Source organism: Neovison vison, chromosome 12, assembly GCF_020171115.1.
Source record: "Neovison vison isolate M4711 chromosome 12, ASM_NN_V1, whole genome shotgun sequence".
Taxonomy (NCBI): Eukaryota; Metazoa; Chordata; class Mammalia; order Carnivora; family Mustelidae; genus Neogale; species Neogale vison.
Genome location: NC_058102.1, coordinates 138660102 through 138678768, shown reverse-complemented (window position 1 = coordinate 138678768; position 18667 = coordinate 138660102). Strand labels below are relative to the sequence as shown.

At 40.5% G+C, this 18667-nt stretch overlaps 1 protein-coding gene across 2 annotated transcripts in view; it reads left to right on the top strand.

Annotated features, from left to right (window-relative positions):
• The window catches only part of CELF2 (CUGBP Elav-like family member 2), an 810060-nt gene that overhangs the window by 418332 nt on the left and 373061 nt on the right, over nt 1–18667 (top strand). For both annotated transcript variants that reach the window (XM_044227896.1, XM_044227898.1), the window contains one exon: nt 1134–1169. The gene's annotated coding sequence lies outside the window, so the exon portion shown is untranslated. The remainder of the gene's footprint in view (nt 1–1133; nt 1170–18667) is intronic.

Below are 18667 nucleotides of genomic sequence, written 5' to 3'. Positions count from 1 at the left end.
AGCTGAATTCATGCATGTATAAAACATTCGTTAATTTAAGGTAGTATGGCTCTGTAGGAAGCAGCAAGCCCAGGACTGTCACAGACAGTAGGTAGGAGAGAGTTTTAGAGGCTGGGAGGGCCAGAGAAAATTCCTGGAGGAGGAAGTCCTTTATTTGGATGGTCAATATGAGTAAAAACAATGTAAGTTTAAGGCTGAGATTCCTAATCCAGAGTACACATGGTAGTTGTAGGAGGTCCGCAAACCTTCTGCAGTTATGCACCATATTTTGGTGCCCATGTATTTTATCCTATGTAAGGGGTTTGTATCTTTAATGAGATTCTTAAAGGGACTGTATGACCTGAAGAAGATTATGTACCACTGTTCTAAGAATTGCACCTTTACTAACCCACCTCCACTTTTATCATTAAGCCTCCGTCTCAACCTCTTACTCCTTGCTTCCTGTAATTTCCAAGAATGCATCTCTGATTGAAAGATAGGATATTGCAATTAGGAAAAAGTTAGTTTTGAAATCTGTCTCTGGTTGTTCTCTGGTTGTTCTGTACACTATAAAGCTTTCAATTAGTGACTTGTCTTTCGTGCCTTTTGAATTATCATAGCGTGTGCTTTCAAAAATCCCACTTGGTAGGACACTATAATGAAGAAATTTTAAAAAACAGCAATTTGCTACTGGAAGAATTGGATTTTGTGCTGTACATGTTCTTTCATGAATCTCAGGTGATAGAGATCATCTACACAAAGACATATGCTTAAAGAAACTTGTTCCTAAATGATTCTTGGAGAAAGAAATACAAGCACTTTGTTTAACTGGAAAATACCTATAAGGTGGTTGGGGATTTTCTTCCCTTCCCATTTTCTTTGTATATGTTGTACATTGTCAGATTTTAATGTTTTAAACAGAAAGCAGGGATAGATATTTTGCATGTGTGTAAAATATCATTGAAAGTAACCATTGAAATATCTATGGGAATTAATGAGAAATATGGTTAGTCAATTGTAAATTTCTGGTGTGCATCCTGAATTCTGTCTCCCTCACAAAAATGCCTTGACATGTTGTGTTATGGTTTTATAAAACAAATTTTTATGATTTACCAAAATAAGCTAATCATACATATTTTCTTTTTCTCCTCCAGAGAGACAACTACCGAGTTAGTGGGAAGTCTACCAAGGTAAGCAGTTTGGCTTTGCTTATTCTGTGCATGATTTCTGATATACCTCAAAAGAAATACCGTATCTTCTTGGAGAGGCCTTTGTAATTTTCTCTTCCTCACATTAGATTTTAAGACCTCATATTTCATGATGCAAATGCCAAAAATTGTGTATGAGTCATACATAAGAGATGTAGCCAAGAAGATATGAGAGAAATGTCCATGTATGGCTTAGAGAAATCATTCTCATTTTTTGAAAGTTATATCATGCATTTGGAGATATATATATATATATATATATATATATATATATGCTATATTCTCTGCAGGAACCATAAACATGTTGCTTCCTTTATTATATTCATGGGAATTAGCAAAATGAATTTTCTTTTTCTTCCACATATCTACTATTGTGTTTGCGTCCAATGACTTACAGAGGAAAGAATTCGGAGCTTCCGTGAAAGACCTTACATCATAGTTTTGGTGATAATATAAATACTTTTGTATTTCTTATTGTCATTCAAACAAATACTTAGTACTATTATCTCACAGGAAAAGAAATCAATATATACATTGATCCGTGTGCTTTATATATTTTTTATATTTCATGTCACTGTATGAAATAAGATATGATTAACAGGATGTATATTATAGGCAACTAGCTATCAAAAATGATTACCACTGTTTATTATAAGAAAGGAAAAAAAAAGAAAAAAGGGAGTGACAGTATTTTAAGAGGTATTTTAGCGGGCATCATAGACAGCACCTCACATCTTTCCTTCGTTTTAAAAGGTGCTCCGTAACCACTTATGAATGAGTGAATAGGGCATAGGGTATTGCCTGGGAACTGTTAGAAATGAAAATGATGAGAGTCTTGAGAATAAGAAGAAGAGCCAGCAGAATGTGATAATGAACAGCACTAGGAATAGGGAGAAAGTACATATCGTCACCATCTGTTCCAGGAGATAAGCACATTTGGTTGCTTTTTTTCTTATGTAGAGAAAATCTTTGCTTATAGGCTCATGATTAATATTGCCAAAAAAAAAAATCCTGTTTACTGTGATCCAAATATTTAAATTATTCTATGTCTTAATTCTTTGGATACCATCCCAAAGAAACTTTTCAAGCACGTGCCGGTTCACGGGGTTCAGAGCGGACGTGTGTTCTGGTGTGTGTGTCCCCACTGGGTTTGTTTGTCATTGTGCTTTCGCTGGGAGAAGGTTCACAGTGAAGACCTAAGCATTTGTCATTTTCAGAAAGAGAGAGAGAGAGAGAGAGAGACTTGTGTGTCTGCCCACGTTTGTGGCGAGGAAGTTAATCCCCAAATAATGGGATGCAGAATGACTTTCAACTTTTCTAGACCCGCTGAGAAGCAGACCACCCTCACATTGTCAGATGAAACCCACATGGAGCTATCATCACGCAGAAAAAAATGACTCAGATGTCTGAGAGACCCGGTGTGCACCCTGAATTCTATTAAGTAGCATGTTCTATTGTGAATACCAAAAGACAGTGCCCGCGTTCACTGCGAAGGACCTTTCACTGTAGCTGGTTTATTACTCGAGGGAGGATCCGATCCCTTCTGCCGTTTGAGGGGAGGTATTTTGGTAATGAGCCTACCTATTTTTTTTTCCCCATGGGTTGTTGCTATTCTAATGTTGCATCGTGTTGAAAACAAACACGACAACAATCCCATCCTAACTGTCGTTCGCAGTCATTGTAACGCACGACAATTAGGGTGTGAGAAATGATATGTCAGTTCTCCCTCAATTAAGCTTCTTCTAATGTGGTCTTGGGTATCTTTTTACTTTCTCCAGGGCAGTGTGGGACCTATCCATTGACAATTATTTCTCTTCCTCGCGTTAACACGAAATAACGTGAATACTGCTGGTGACGAATCCTTTTGCTGGTGGCAAACTACTTCTTTCACTAGCAGTCATTTGTTTGTACAGTCTTGCAGAATTCGGTCTGTTCTCCAGCTTCCTGCCCTGTTGCACATTTCTCCAGTCTGTCACTGGCCAAGTGCAAATGAGCCCTGGAAAACCTTGGTGCTATTTTGAACAAGGCACCTGTGGTTATTTTGTTTGTGGGTCGGCTAATGATGACTAGAACATGACACTTTGTGTTTTTTATCCTTTGCATCCTAAAAATGTGCTTATGCTTTGACATCTAGGAAAAGTGGAAAATTCAGGCAATTGCTAACTAGTGATATGGGGCTGGCAAGGAAGACGGTGGCGTTTGGAAACAGTTTTATGGTTTGGTTTTCATCTGCTTTGACTGTCTTGAGATTTTCTGCGAGGCCATTTACAAATATTGCACCAGGGTGGAGAATTTCAACTTTAATTGCTTTACATGGCATTAATTTCAAGTGGCTGGCCGCTGGTTGATGATGTTCTGTGAAAATGTACAAATCGCGTAGCAGTGGGTTGTATCTTGGTAGTTAAAAATGCTTTGAAGTTGAAATGTGATATGTGCATAAGGTGCTTGAACAGGTACCAGGGTTGTTTTTCGTTACTAATGATAACCTAAATGTGTTTTTGAGTTCTTGCCATTGCTGAAATTAAAGCCCGGGAATAATATGTCACCAGAAAAAATTAGATTATATGAGCAATGCGCGCTAAGCATTGTAATTATATTATACATATTAAAACCAATGATCTCGTGGGGATTAAAACAAATATTTAAACTGGCTACATGTACTATTCATGCTGTCCTCTTTGTCTGGAAGTGTCCTGGAAATGGAATGTATGCTGCTCGTTCCTGAACTGTGAAAATGATCATTTTCAATCTCACAGGTGACTCCCCGCCTTTATTTTGCTGTAGCAAAGAACAATTTAGCATTCTGAACAGTTGGTTGTTTTTTGTTTTGTTTTGTTTCCCATGACAAGCTTGTCTTTCAAGATCCTTTTTAATGGTGAAGGTTGTTTAGGTAGATGTGTTTTAATTAAATTATGGTAAAACACCCAACTATTCGAATAGAAAGGAGGCACTAAATTAGTGATGGCCAGTGGGGGTTTTAATATAAATGATGCTTAAACAGAGTTAGCCCTTGATTTTGGATAGCAGAGTAAAGGTATATGCAAGGTTTATATTAATGGAGGTTTTAGCACAATCATGTACTATTAGTGGCTATTTTTGACAAAGGGAAAGCATTTTTTTTTTTTAATTTTAAAATTTTTTTTTTTAAAGATTTTTTATTTATTTATTTGAGAGAGAGAGACAGTGAGAGAGAGAATGAGCGAGGAGAAGGTCAGAGAGCGAAGCAGACTCCCCATGGAGCTGGGAGCCCGATGTGGGACTCGATCCCGGGACTCCAGGATCACGCCCTGAGCCGAAGGCAGTCGTCCAACCAACTGAGCCACCCAGGCGTCCCAAGGGAAAGCATTTTAATTCTTTGCTGACATAGTCCACTTTCCTTATATAAACTAAATATTATGGAAAATAAAGCAATGGAATAGACCTTAGTAGAAGTAGCTGAAGTGCTACAATAGTTCTTGTATCACAACAACGAGAGGTCAGGATGCTCTTTGAGGATAATTAATAAACAAAGCTTGAAATAATTAAGTATGTAACTCTGAGGCCATGTTTTACGAGATTTTAGCTGTTGGAGTCAGGGGCCAAAGATGAAAGTCATGAAAGAAAAACTTGGACTTTTTTCTTATATTTTAATCCAACAACTTCATCTTTTGTCTATGCCTTCTCTGCGGTGATTATGGAATATAAATATCAAATATGAACCCCCGATTTCTAGAGCGCCAGCATATGCCATAGGATTATTATTTGAGATCCTCTACCAAGAAGATAGAATTGCTTGTTTATGTGACTATCAGAGATAAAAGTCATTATATTACAGTTTCACCAATGGAATTTTAGTCTTCAGTTGATCTTTGTTATTTGGAATTTGAACTGAACAGATTCCATGTAGTAAAAGAACAAGACTAAACTTTCTGATTGGCCATATTTGTCAGTCATGGGCACTGGATTTTAAGTTCAATGTCTTTGCCCCATGGAAGGCTTTGGTAAGTAAAAGAATCTCCTAATTCTTGTTGTCTTCAAAATGAAATGCGATTTTCTTTAGAAATTAGAAGATAAAAATGTTGGTAACACCAAAAGAAGGGCAACAAAACCAAAAATTAACAAGTGGGACCATATATCAAATTACAGAGCTTCTGCACAATGAAGGAAACATCAACAAAATGAAGAGGCAGCCTACGGAACAGGAGCAAATATTTGCAAATCATACATCTGATAAGGGGTTAATATCCAGCATATATAAAGAACTCACACAAATCAATAGCAAAAATACAAATAATCCAATTAGAATCTGGTCAGGGCATCTGAGTAAATGTTTTTCCAAAGTAGACTTACAGGTGATCAACGGGTACATGAAAAGGAGCTCAGCATTACTAATCATCAGGGAAATGTAAATCAGGACCACAATGAGATATCTCCTCACACCTGTTGGAATGGCTATCATCCAAAAGACCAGGGATAACAGATGTTGGGGAGCATGTGGAGGAAAGAGAAGCCTAGTGAACTGTAGGTGGGAGTATAAATTGATGTAGCCGCTGTGAAAAACAGTATGGAGTTCTCCCTAAAAAGTAAAGATTGAACTACCATGTGATCCAGCAGTCTCATTTCTGAATATAAATGAAAACAGGATCTTGAAAAGATATCTACACTCCAATGTTCAGTATAGCTTTATTCAAAATAGGCAAGATATGGAAATAACCTAAATGTCTGTCAACAGAGGAGTGGATAAAGAAGATGTGTCTACATATATACTTACATAGATACATACATACACTACAATATTATTCATCCCTGAGAAAGAAGGAGTTTTGCCATTTGTAACATGAATGGACATGGAGGACATTATGTTAAGTGAAATAGACCAGAGAAAGGCAAATACTGCATGGTAACCCTTATTTGTGGACTCTAAAAAAAAAACAAAACAACAAAAAAAAATGAATAAATGAAACTCATAGAAACAAAGAGTAGAAAATTGTTTTCCAGGGGCTGGGGAGTAAGGAAAGTAGGGGGGAAAAAAGATATGGGTATTTCCAGGCCAACCTCTTACTAAGTAATCTGGAACTGATGAACATTTCATGTCTTTTTATAATCCCTAAGAAAGAATAATTCCCCCAACTCTCCTGGGACCCAAGCCTGGTGCAGTTGAACATTCAAAAAATCTATCATTTATTCATTAATTCAGCAAAGATGCATCAAGTACTATATGCCAAGGATAGTTGTAGGCTCTTTGGTAGAAAACAAACAACACTGTCTCTTCCCCTGAAGTAGTTTAGTCTGGTGTAGCAGGTACAGCTCATCAGAGTGCTGGGTGGAAAATGTTTAATGCCATAAGATAGATAAGACAACTTAGATAAACAAACAAAAGGCGCTAAGGGCTTTCAGCAATAAGATGAGGCACTTCTGATTGGAGCAAACAAGGACGGCATCCTACGGCATCATGAATCAACCTGAGCATGACTTGAGAAGATGGGTCAGGATGAAGTGTGTGGTGGTAGAGAGGGCTGTGCGCTCCACACAGAGGGAAAGTCATCACAGAGGCCCAGGGACGGCATGCAGGGAACAGGAAGTGGTGCCTTACTGTTGGACAGTGTGCGGAGGTGGGGAGAGGAATTTAGGGGATGACTGGTTGATGTGAGGGGTTTAGACACCAGTCTGAGGAGCTGTTATTCTCTTTGATACTGTTCATCCAGAGAACGTTCTCAAATGTTTTTAAAGAGCAATCTGGGCAAATTAATAGAATGGATTTGGGGGGAAAAAAGGAATTAAAATTCCCCACAGAAGACGCCATTATACTCCAAGACCTTACAATCCTCAGAACCCTCCCTGTCGGATTCACTAGCTAGCGAACAATCAAAAAGAAGCCACACATCTTAGATGCCATTTCTTCTATGACGGCTTCTTTGTCCTGAAAGGTTGTATGCGTTTTCTGTTAATTCCCAAAGCCCCGCGTACTAACTCCTATTCTAGCATTTGTGTCGTCCGATAGTGCAGTTTAATGGAAGACTTAGACACCTTCTCCACTAAGTAGAAACCACATTGAGATCCCATTATTATTCATTATTTATCCTCAGTGCCTAGCAGTGCCTGAACAAAATATTTCTATCAGTCTTTGGCCATCTGAGTGAATAAAGATTTGAATGAATGCATGAAAGTTTGAGTTAGTGTCTTAGTCATCTCTGGCTGCTATAATAAAATACCATAGCACAGACTGATGGCTTAAACAACATTTCTTTTCAAGGCTCTGGAAGCTGGGAGGTCCAAGACCAAGGGGCTAGCCAATTCAGTACTCAGTGCCTGGGTGAGGACCGGCCCAAGGTTTGCAGATGGCTGCCTTATTGCCTTATCCTCTTATGGCTGAGGGGGTGGGGGGTGGAAAAAGCTCACTGGTGTCTCTTCTAAGGGTTCTAATCACGTCATTTGGACCCCACCTTCATGACCTCATGTAAATATAATTCCCTCCCTAAGGCCCTACCTCCTAATTCCATCACATTAGGGGTTGGGGCTTTAAAACACATAGATTCGGGGATTTGGGAGGTAGTAGGAAGGGAGCAAGGAAGGCGTCTCCCAAGAACCAGTGGTAGACCAGATGTATGATTTCTGCCTTCTCTTACCCTGCACGTGCTGCTCACTGCTTTATACACTTGGCACCCAGAAACATTCATTTTAATGGCTGAGAAGTTACTAACCTAAATTTGACTGTCACTATGCTGTTTGGAGCTGTTGCTCTTGAGTTTGTGTTAGCATAGAGCTTAGAAGGTTGGGCTTTAGACGTGCTTGAGTCTTGTGTCTGCTGTTTCTTAATTGTGTGACCTTGAGCAGGTTCGTTAGTATCTGTCTCAGTTTTTCCTTTGTAAATTTGGAAAAATTATGATACCTATCTCAGTGTCAGTGTGAGAAGATAAAGCATATAATCAGTTTAGCTCAGTGTCTGGCACACAGAAAATAATCAATGCATGGTAGCTATTACCGTGGTCTGTTCAAAATGGATTTATGCTAATTATTTTCATCAACATTTGAGCACTGTCCATATCTAAGACAAGGTCCCTTTTGTATTATAAGAAGCAGCCTAGTGAATTGGTTTTTCACATTTGCTCTGGAACGAAACTCCTGCCCCTGCTCAAGTCATGTTTGGCCACTTACCAGTTCTGTGATCTTGGATGCATGTCTTCCCCTCTGTGTGCCTCATGGTCTCTCTCTGTAAAATGGGGATAAGACCAATAGTCCTGAGAATGAAATGAAGTGATACTTATAAGGTAGTCAACACAGTGTTAAATTTGTTATTTTATTATAAAGAAATTAGAGTTGCATGCGGGGTGAAAATTTGAGGTGGAGAATGGAGAAGCAAGCCAGAGGCCATACGCACCGCTAAGTCGTAGGTTAATTATTCAGTGGCGGAAGTTTTTGTCTTGCTACGAATGATTATGGAAATAAGGGAAACATAATAAAGCAAGATGCCCCAAACATTAAATAAAGGATTCCCTTGACCTTTCTATCCTGCATGGAAATAATGATTACCCAAAGACAGTATATATGAAGACACTGGCCATCCAACATGGGCAGCTCTTCCAGAAACATGCCTTTCATCACTTCTCTAAATTACCTAAATCAAAATATTTCATTCTTTACAGATGTATATGAGCCCGTAGTGACTGAATTAAATTGCACTTGTTTTATAATATAGAGTTCTGATGTGTAACAGACTATCAAAAGAATGATCTTTACAAGGAAAACTTTAGAATACTGTTAAGTTAGTCACTGCATGACCTATTTAAACAGCTCAGATTCTTCTTGTTGTAGACTGCATAATTAAATTTTAAATGGAACATGATAAAGAAATTATACTCGTGATCTCCAGAGATTTTGATACCCTATTTGGCTCTTTATAAGAGTATGGCAAAGGCATACTTTAAAATTTTAATAAAGGCCTGCCCTAATTTTTTTTTTTTACATTTTCCTTATCTGCTCTCTAACTCAAAGCTATATTATCCACAAGTGTTACCTGAAATAAATGATCAAAATAAAAATTCTTAAAAGCGCATTTATCCCAATTTGATAATTCCATTATTGGCACGCATGAGAGCTTTTGTGTATCGGTTGAACTTTTTTAAGATAAAACCTGCCGTTTCCTGAATTTGTCCCCATTGAGAATTGGGGCTTCATTCATTCTGTTTGTGGAAGCATGCCTATCTTTAGAGCTTCCAGAGCAAAGGGGTAGCAAACGTTTCCATGGAAGATGTAATTTTGCAATTAGAATTCTTATTTGCTATGTCAGAGTTCCACTTCCTGAGATTGAAGGGAAACTACACACGCACGCACACACACTTGCATACACACACACACGCACGCGCGCACACACACACACACACACACAGCAGGCAGGAAGGTAAGCCACAGCAGAATAAGAAGAATTCTTGGCCCCACATTCACAGAGCTATTGCAGCCTCTTGGATAAATAATTCTGTTTCCTAATCTTCCACCATTCATTTTCTTTTGCACTTAAAGGGACATCACCAAGATAAAATGATGTGTTAAATACAATTTTCTCATATTTACTTAATACCACTTTGTCATAGAAAGTGTACTCACGGGGAGCAAAAGCTGTTCTCACTTCCCTGAAGGGTTCTGGATCTGGCTGTCTGCTGAGCTTTGACCAAACACCAGGTGGGAGAGTTGCTCTCCCTGTTCAGAGCTGGCTTGGTTTTTGCACCTTCGGAAACACTAGCCTCCACTGAGGTTTGGACTTTCCAAGCTACCAGTGGTCTATAAATTAATAAAATTCACCTTTATGTATACATACTTTTTTTTTAAACCTCATGAACCTTTCTTTTCCAGTTAGATTTTGTAAATGTTCCTGTTATGGATTTCCCTTTTCCTTCTTTCTGGCAAAAGTACAGATTTCCTTTTGGGTCCAAACCACTCAAGCATCCTCTGTTATTTCCATTTTTCAAATAAGTAACATTAAACTCACATAACACTATATAAAACCAAACTGGAGCAGTGACACAAGCCAACAGAGAAAATAAATTCACCATTTAGCCAGACCATTCATCCTTAACTCTCTCCTTTTCATGCTTTTTTTAGGGGGAGAGAGATGTAACTTTAAAGAGTAATGTTGAGCTACAGAAGGAATTCTAGAGAGAATCCCTTGGGGAACCCCATGGGAAGCATGAATAGTGGAACTTCTACTTTACCACTAGAATACAACATTCGAGACCCTTCCTCACCCAGATTCAGACCGAAGGAACTAGCATCTACAAGACTGACATCCGATGGCTCATAATTCATTAAAGCGCACCAAGTTCCCCCTCCACGGTAAAGGGACTTCATCCCCAAATTAGGCTTTACGTGAAATTAGGTTTCTGTGGATAGTTCGCCATTAAAAAAAAAAAATTTAATGAATAATGAAGATGATTATTGACATAATAGTGTAATTTTAAAATGCCCCTGTTGGTACTAACAATATCATTATTGCTAGCTGCATCATTGATTCACTCATATGAACAAAGAAATACGTAAGGCCCTATGGAGGTTGCAAGGTACTATGATCCCTGCCTTTAAGAACCAGAAGACTTGAAAGGTGGAAATGTGAATCATAGTAGGAGAAAGAATGCTCTTCCCCAGAGCCCCAGAGCCGGCTGCTTTCGGCCTGACGGTTTGTTGAGAAAATAGTAAAATAGGGGATTAGAGAAGCAGGTAGAAGCCAGCTTGCAAGCTTTAAAGTGATGGGAAGAGTTTTGCTTTTGGTTTGCTTTGTTTTCAGTCGGCATTTGTGCAGGATGAGTACATGATTCCGAATGTGTTCGTAAAGTGACCTGGTGGTATCCTGCAAAATGTATCCCAATGGGAAGAGTGCCAACAGCCTGTGAGCTCCCCAAGGACAAATTCCATTTTGCTCATCTTTTTATCCTTGAACCCCTAACACACAGTGCCCACAGCACATAGTAGGGGCTCAGATATGCGCCAAATGAGTTATGAGTAAATAGGCGTTTTCTAAATCACTCTGAGGATAATAAATGTATGAACTAGACGGGTCTCCACAGAAAGAAAAAAGCAACAGTTGATTACAGAAAATATTGGGGAAAACACATCAGTGTGACTTGCTTAAACCCGGGCAGTGAAGGAGAGAGCAGTCCAAACAGTGATCAGGTTTCCAGGTTGGGAATGTCCTGGTATCACCCACAAAACCCAGGGAGGTCTGGAGTTAGTGTTTGCTCGGAAATGCGGGGTTACCAAGAGGGTTGTTTTCTGTTGAGTTTGAGATCAGGCCCGATATCCAGAGGAACATTTCTGGTGGTCTCGGGAGCTGTTTGCAAGAAAGTTTCATTGTCACTGCGTATCCACAAAGGGGATTTGCCATTGTCTTTCACAGTGGTGCCCCTTGCCAAGTGAGGCAAGATTCAAGTTTGACAGGGAGTCCTCGAGGACAAGTAATGTCGAGGCAGAGACAGTGTAATACTGAATGGTTTCTAGTTCATTCTGGCAAGTTCTCAGGGGAATAAAGTGAAGAGTTCTCTGGGGTGCCTTACATATTCAACTACGCTTTCCTTTTAAACACCCACCTTATGTGCCATCTTGTTCCTAACATTCACTGCAAAAATCGGGTACGTGACACCGTTCGAGGGGTTCTCTTGGCGACAGAATGGTGCATGCCTCCTGCTCTCATTTGGCCTTGGCCTGGTACTGTTTGGCTAATTCCATCATGACTGGAGTTTTATCTTTTCTGGGTTCTTGCCTGATGCTCTGGCAGCTGACAGGGTTCAGTTGAGAAAGTCTGATCCAAGTTCAACGTCCATGATGCAAGAGTTTCTCTTGAATATCACGGTGATTTGAAACCCAAAAGTAGCGCAATGTTTTTGCTGCTTATTTTGTAAGCTTGCCGTGGCGTCGCCTAAATATTATACATTACCGTTTCCCGTAAAAGAGCAGAGATTCGTTTGGAGATGCCTCCGGACAACTTTTGGTATAGCAGTGAAAGGGAAATCCATCCCAAAGAGGCCACCTGGTAGTGTACAGCCCAGGGGCTGTCCAGCCATGTAGAGTTTAAATTTTGCTTGTCAGTGTGTACACCCATTCATACATCATACGGGGATGCTTGTGTCGACTGAAACACGATGTTCCTGTTCTAGCTACGGTAGAGGACAGGGCAGTAGTCCCCCTTCTCTGTGGTGTCACTTTCCATGGTTTTAGATAGTCGCAGTCAGCCACACCCAGGAGCAGATAAGCTTCCTTTTGGCCAAGAAGGGGGATCGTAACTTCACGCTGTCAAAATGTCTACGTCATTCACCTGTCTTCAGCTCATCAGATGGGTTTCTTCTCATCTCACGGCACTGCCCCGAGTTAGGGGGAGTACAGTGGAACACAATATGTGGAGAGACCACATCCACGTAACCTGTATTACCGTATCTTGTTACAGTTATTCTATTTTGCTGTTAGTTACTATTGTTCATCTCTTTCTGTGCCCGATGTATGAATTAAACTTCATCATAGGTGTGTTTGTATGGGAAAAAAAACACAGGGCATATGGGGTTGAGACTAGCCAAGGATTCAGGCGTCCACTGGGGGTCTTGGAATGTGTCTCCTGTGGATAAGGGGTCGGGGGGTTGACTGCATTACTTTAGAATTGGGAAGTGAGACCCCATAAAAGAACCAAGGTCTGGAGCGCACGATGACATCAGCCCAGTGACCGCAGACAGTGAGTGCTGTCATACTTCACTCTTCTCTCTTCCTTCCACCTCTGGCTGGATTCTCTCCCTTCTCTGATACGCATGTGCAGTGTACTTGACTTCCAGAAAGCAGAAAGAAGCAGTAAGACCTTTAGAAGAAGGAGGGGTGAAGAAATGGTTTCTCTCACTCAATACAAAAATAAACTCGCCACAAATAAATGTTTTTCCTTAAAAAAAAAAAGTTACTCAGTGGAATAATAATCCCATTTTAATGTAGAAATTGCCCAGAGATCAGAAAGTAATCTGCACAAGAATTGTGAAAATATCCTTGTGTTGCGTGAACATTCTCCTCCCCCTCTCCCCCACACTGTATCTCCCAGCTTGTTGCTTTTCTGTCTGTTGAATGATAGGACTTTAGAGCTAGATGGAGTTATTCTGTGTCATCTCCTCGTTCAACAGATGAATAGAGCTTCAGAGAGTCCAAAGGAAGTCCTCATGACCACACAATTTGGGTATGCTAGACAAGCTGATATTTGCTTAGTGTGAATGGAGGGAAGATGTCACTAAGGCTTGTTTGGGGGGCCATAGGCTGAGAAACCCCTTGACTTTCTGGTTTTTCTGGACCTTACCCCACCGCCACACTTCTCTGGTAACTTCTGACCCGTTCCCCTCCTAGGCCCTGGGGACAAAAACTTCATTTTCAGTGTTTCCATTTATACCATGTTATGTCATGTTGTACAACAGTGTTCCAATTTGAGTGCACATGTAAATCACCCGAGGGTTTCACTGAAATGCATATTCTGATCCAGTTGGCTTGTGGTGAGACCTGACCTTTTGCATTTCTAGCAAGTTCCCACGGGAGTTCTAAGGATTCTGGTCGAAGACCACCATGTCAGCAGCAAGGGACCACGGACCCGCCAGCCACATCTTGTTTGAAACAAGCAATAGTCACTTACCAATTCCAACCCAAGCCTTCAAGAAAGGATGCTTTTAATCATACTGTTCTACCTTATCTGTGGTTGGCTTGTCACTATTTACTTTTTGGGAAGACACTACAAAGTGTTTTGGAAACCGCCCCTGCAGGAGTAATTTCTTTTCAAACTCTGAGTAGTAAAACCACTGAAGAACTCTGAGTAATAAAACCACTGTAGAAGCCTGCAGATTGAAAAGAATGAAATAAAGGTGGTGTTCTATTATCAAGCCTGTATGAGTTTAGGATACAGTATCAATCAAGATCTGACTTTCAATTCTGAGTTTATGACAAGTAAGCTATCATCAGAGGAGAGACCAGAAGTTTGCTATTAGAAAGTTTTTATTTTGCAAATATGAAGTTTTATTTATGTCAAGTAATTGAGTTCCCATTCTGTACAGGGACTGTAGACCATATAAGTCTAGGTGGCATGGCAGCATGAAAATATATATCTATATTCAGGAATCAGTTTCACCACTGCCGTCAATTCGTGGGCTGTGGAGCTGATTTCTGGAAACTGACATTTATAGACTATGCAGATGTTAAAATTGTCTTTGGTTTATTCATTCCATAGAAGCTGAAAAGTATTAGAGAAATAATATTGCTTCTCTCTTTCTCCCTCTATTTCCTATTCATCCTGTCCCCTTTACTGAAGGAAACTGAGGTGTCTTGAATATAGCGATCTAATTTGCAATGACTCAAGAGGAAGGAGAGAGACAGGTAACACTGAATATTCAGAATTCAGGAATGAAAAATAATCGCTTTAGTGAAAAGCCAGCTGTTCTTTGTTTTCTAAAAGGCATGTGACGTTGATAAAAAAAAAAAAATAGCATTCGAGTAAAGTTTACCAAGAAGAATTGGTTTGGTTCAGGGTCTAATGCTGTTTTGCAGAATAGGAAATGTTTTTTTAGCTTTCACAAAAAGCTGAGTAGTACAGCCAGCCCAAAGACCCAAATGCCAAAGGATTATCTTTAAGTTTAGAGAATGAAAAATGCCAGTCACATGGTAATTCTTTCAGAGAATATGCCTGTGTTTTCTGTGTCCTTCAAATTTCACTTGAATGAATACTTTATGGATTTTCACAACACTTAGGGATATGTTAAAAATACCATTGCAAACCTACCAGGCAGCTTAACTGTAGAGGATTCTGAATTTGAATTAGTTTAGCATTCTGCTATTTTCCTACTTGGGAAAAAAAAAAAAAATAGGAGTGTTGTGGCAATTTGGTAACTTTTCTGTGTCCCCCCCCCAGTAAGTTGGTCCAGTCAAAGAGTTTCCCCCAAAACTAATCCTGAGTCAAAGATTGGAGTCCAGGGACAGGAGGGAGTGGGAAAGGGATGCTGGAAGGGAGGACAGCCAGTAAACATTCGCTCATGAGTGGGTTACTGCCCAGGCAACGGGGATCCCAGCACACCGGGCACCCTGGGGACACTGTTCTACTGAGAGGTAAGCCAGCTGGGCTATCGTCCACAATGGCTTATCCTTCAGTGGTTGATGGTCCTCTGAATCCCTCACTCTTGGGCACTTCCTCTCCCCCATGCTCGGGCCAAACACTCCAAAGTCCAGGAAAATAGCTCTTTCACTCCCCGAAAGACAGAAAGAGGCAGAAATTCACAGGCTTCTGGGGAAGGATCTGCAGGGGACCCACCAGGCAAACTCAGGGCATTAAAGCAGGGCATGGGCAGTATCTTATCAAGGCATCGCTGTTATATTCCCAGCACTGATTACAGCACCTGGAACCCAACAGGTGCTTAATGAATATTTATTTAGTGAATGAAAGAAGGAAGAAGGGGAGGGGAGGGGAAAAAATGAATGACTCCGATTCGGAAAAGCCAGCATTGGCTACACATTAGCCAATGGTGTCGCTATATCAAAGATTTCAGAGAGGTTTTTTGGTTTTTGTTTTCTTAAGATTTTATTTATTTATTTATTTTGAGAGAGAGAGAGAGAGAGCATGAGCACATGAGTAGGGGGAAGGAGCAGAGGGACAGGGAGAGAATCCCAAACAGACTGCATGCTGAGCATAGAGCCCAGTGCGGGACCTGATCCTGGGACCCTGGGATCACAACTGAACTGAAAACAGGAGTCGGGCACTTAACCCAATGAGCCATTCTGGTGGAGTTGTTGTTTTCTTCTTTTGTTTTTGTTTTTTTAATAGTGTTTTACTTTTGACTTAGGTCCCAAGCTCATATCTACATTCTGTGCCTGCCAGATTTATTATGCATGTGGAGACGGGCAAAGGAAAGCCAGGGTAAGCATGAGAGCAGATAGCCCTACGCATCTACCCCCTCAACTCGAGGGGCTGGCTCTAGGGGACTTCCTCCTTAAACATCCAGGGTTAGGTTATATCCACATCATTTTTCAAAAGGTTAAGCCTATGTTCATCTTTGATTATCTACAGTATATGAACTTCCAACATTCCAGTCAGTTTCTAGTTATTAGTGAATCATAATATGTCATATAATATAATCATATAATATAATCATAATAGTGACGAGCTCGCGGTGTGCATTATCCGTGCTAAGCCTTAGACTAGAAAACAGGGAAGTGACTGGCTTCTTGGTTGTGGGAAGAAGGGCTGGGACAGCAAACGTCTGGCCTCTAGACAACAACAGAAATGTTATTTTGCTTACCTGGATGTTTCTAGATAGCAAGATGCTAGTACAACACAAATGGTTTTGTTTACATTCTATTGACATATTTGAACGAAGAGTACAAGATTCAGTAAATCACACAGATGTTTCAAATATATGACGCTAAGCGTAGGCATATCTAGAAAGAGCATGTATTGCCTGGAATTATTGTTGTGTTACTTCTCATTATGGGGGTAGACTGTTATCACCCGAGAGTGTTTCTCTGCATTCCCATCCCAAGCATGGATGGGAATATGTTCACACGCGTGGATGGTACGTACGTATGTTGGGAGGAGGGCTGGAGTGAGGGACTCCTTCCAAAAAAAAGTGGTTTTGTTTCATTGTTGGGTTATTTTTGTTTTGTTTTGTTTATTTGCTGATTTCGATCATGTGGATCTTTCGAAGCGACAATCCCAATTGTCCCTTGATTCAGCAAATGTGTAAAAAACCTCGAAGGGCCATTTCTCTCCCAGGCAGCCCTCTCCCACTGTGACAACTGTGTTAACTTCGTAACTGATAGTCCAGGCCTGCTCTTGTGTCCCTTCTCTGGGGCATGAGTGATGTTGCTGTAGATAGATCACACCAGAAAAAAAAAAAAAAAGAGGCACGTGGGAAAGCACTATCAAGCGTGCACAGTTTGACAGTATTAGCAAAGAGTTAATAAGTTAGAAGTACTTATCCCTTGCCAGAAACAGAAACACAAGCAAAAAGAGTTTGGCAATGATTCTCCCCCCCTTTTTTCTCCCTTTCCTGAGTAGTGGAGAATGTGCCTCAAAGACACTAAAGCCCACACGGGCCCAGAAGTGTTTCCATGCCCTCGGGCCTGTGACTGCCTCTCTCTCTCTCTCTCCCTAGGCCTCCCATGGGCCTGGAATGGGGGGGGAAGGCTGGTTACACAGTGCTGTGGGAATTCACCCCATAAACACTTGCTTTCTTCTAGTAGGACTCCTAGCTCCTGACAATTTCCTCATCCTGATTTATTGATTTAATTTTTGGTTGGCAGTGGTGGTAGTTATAAAGTAAATCTACCCCAGAAAAAAAGAGAATATTTTGGGAATTCATTAATGCTAACACTGCACTTGGATGCTAGACTCACTTTCCATCTGCCCAAAACAGCTACATAAAACAAGCAAGTGACACGAAGCAAGCAACAACTAATTATCTCCTCCATTTATTCTGTTGGGATGGTGGGAATTGAACGCTATTTTCTTCTGAATAGTTAACCTTGAAATCAAAAGTCAAATGACTTTCACTGATGCCACATCTGTCATCATGTTCGAATTTCAGCCTTGCATTTCTCTATCGCCATTTTGACTTAGGATTCGGTGGGGGGGGAAATGTCTTGGGTGTGTTTCTTCCCTACTCTTCAACCTGTTTTTGTGTAACAAATTACCCCCAAAATTTAGCAGCCTCAAGCAATAAACACTCTGAGTCAGGAATCTGAAGGCTTGCATTTCAGGATCTCTCACAAAGCTGAAAGGGAGGGTTTGGGCCAGGGCTGTGATCTCATGTGAAAACTCAACTGGGGAAAGACCCACTTTTAAGGCCATTCACATGGTTGTTGGAAGGATTCAGTTTCTTGTGGGCTATTAGAATGAGCCTCCATGGCCTGGTTTTCTGTCGACTGGGGCTCCCCCCACTTTCCTACTATGTGGGCCCCTCCATAGGTAAGATGGCTTCTAATATAGTCAGACATGAGATATGGCCTTCAAGATGGAAGTCACAGTCTTTTTATCACCTAATCTCATCAGTGACATCCTGTCACTGTTAATGTATCCCCTTAATTATAAATGAGTCATACGATCCAGCCCATACTCAAAAGAGGGATTATACAAGGACACGAACACAAGGAGGTAAGGATCACTGGGGGCCATTATTGAAGCTTCTTACACAAATATGATTCCAAATTGCAAGCTGATGGAGAGTGCATTGCTTTGTTTTGCTGTAGCTTAAATGTTGTGTTCTAGGACAAACTCAATTATTTGTGGTGATGTGGATTAGTGTCTTGATGGTGAAGAAGAAAGAAATCAATAGGGCCAAGAAGAATATGATCATTAATTATTTCTTCCATAATAGAAAATTGTCCCCACCCTAGCTAAGAAGGAACCAAAGTTAAAGCCAAGTGTAGGCTCAGGACAGGACTCTGCATCTGCTCTAGGGGATGATGAGATCGTTATCACTACGGAAGGACTCCCCGTGAGAGGCAGAACTCCCAGTGGC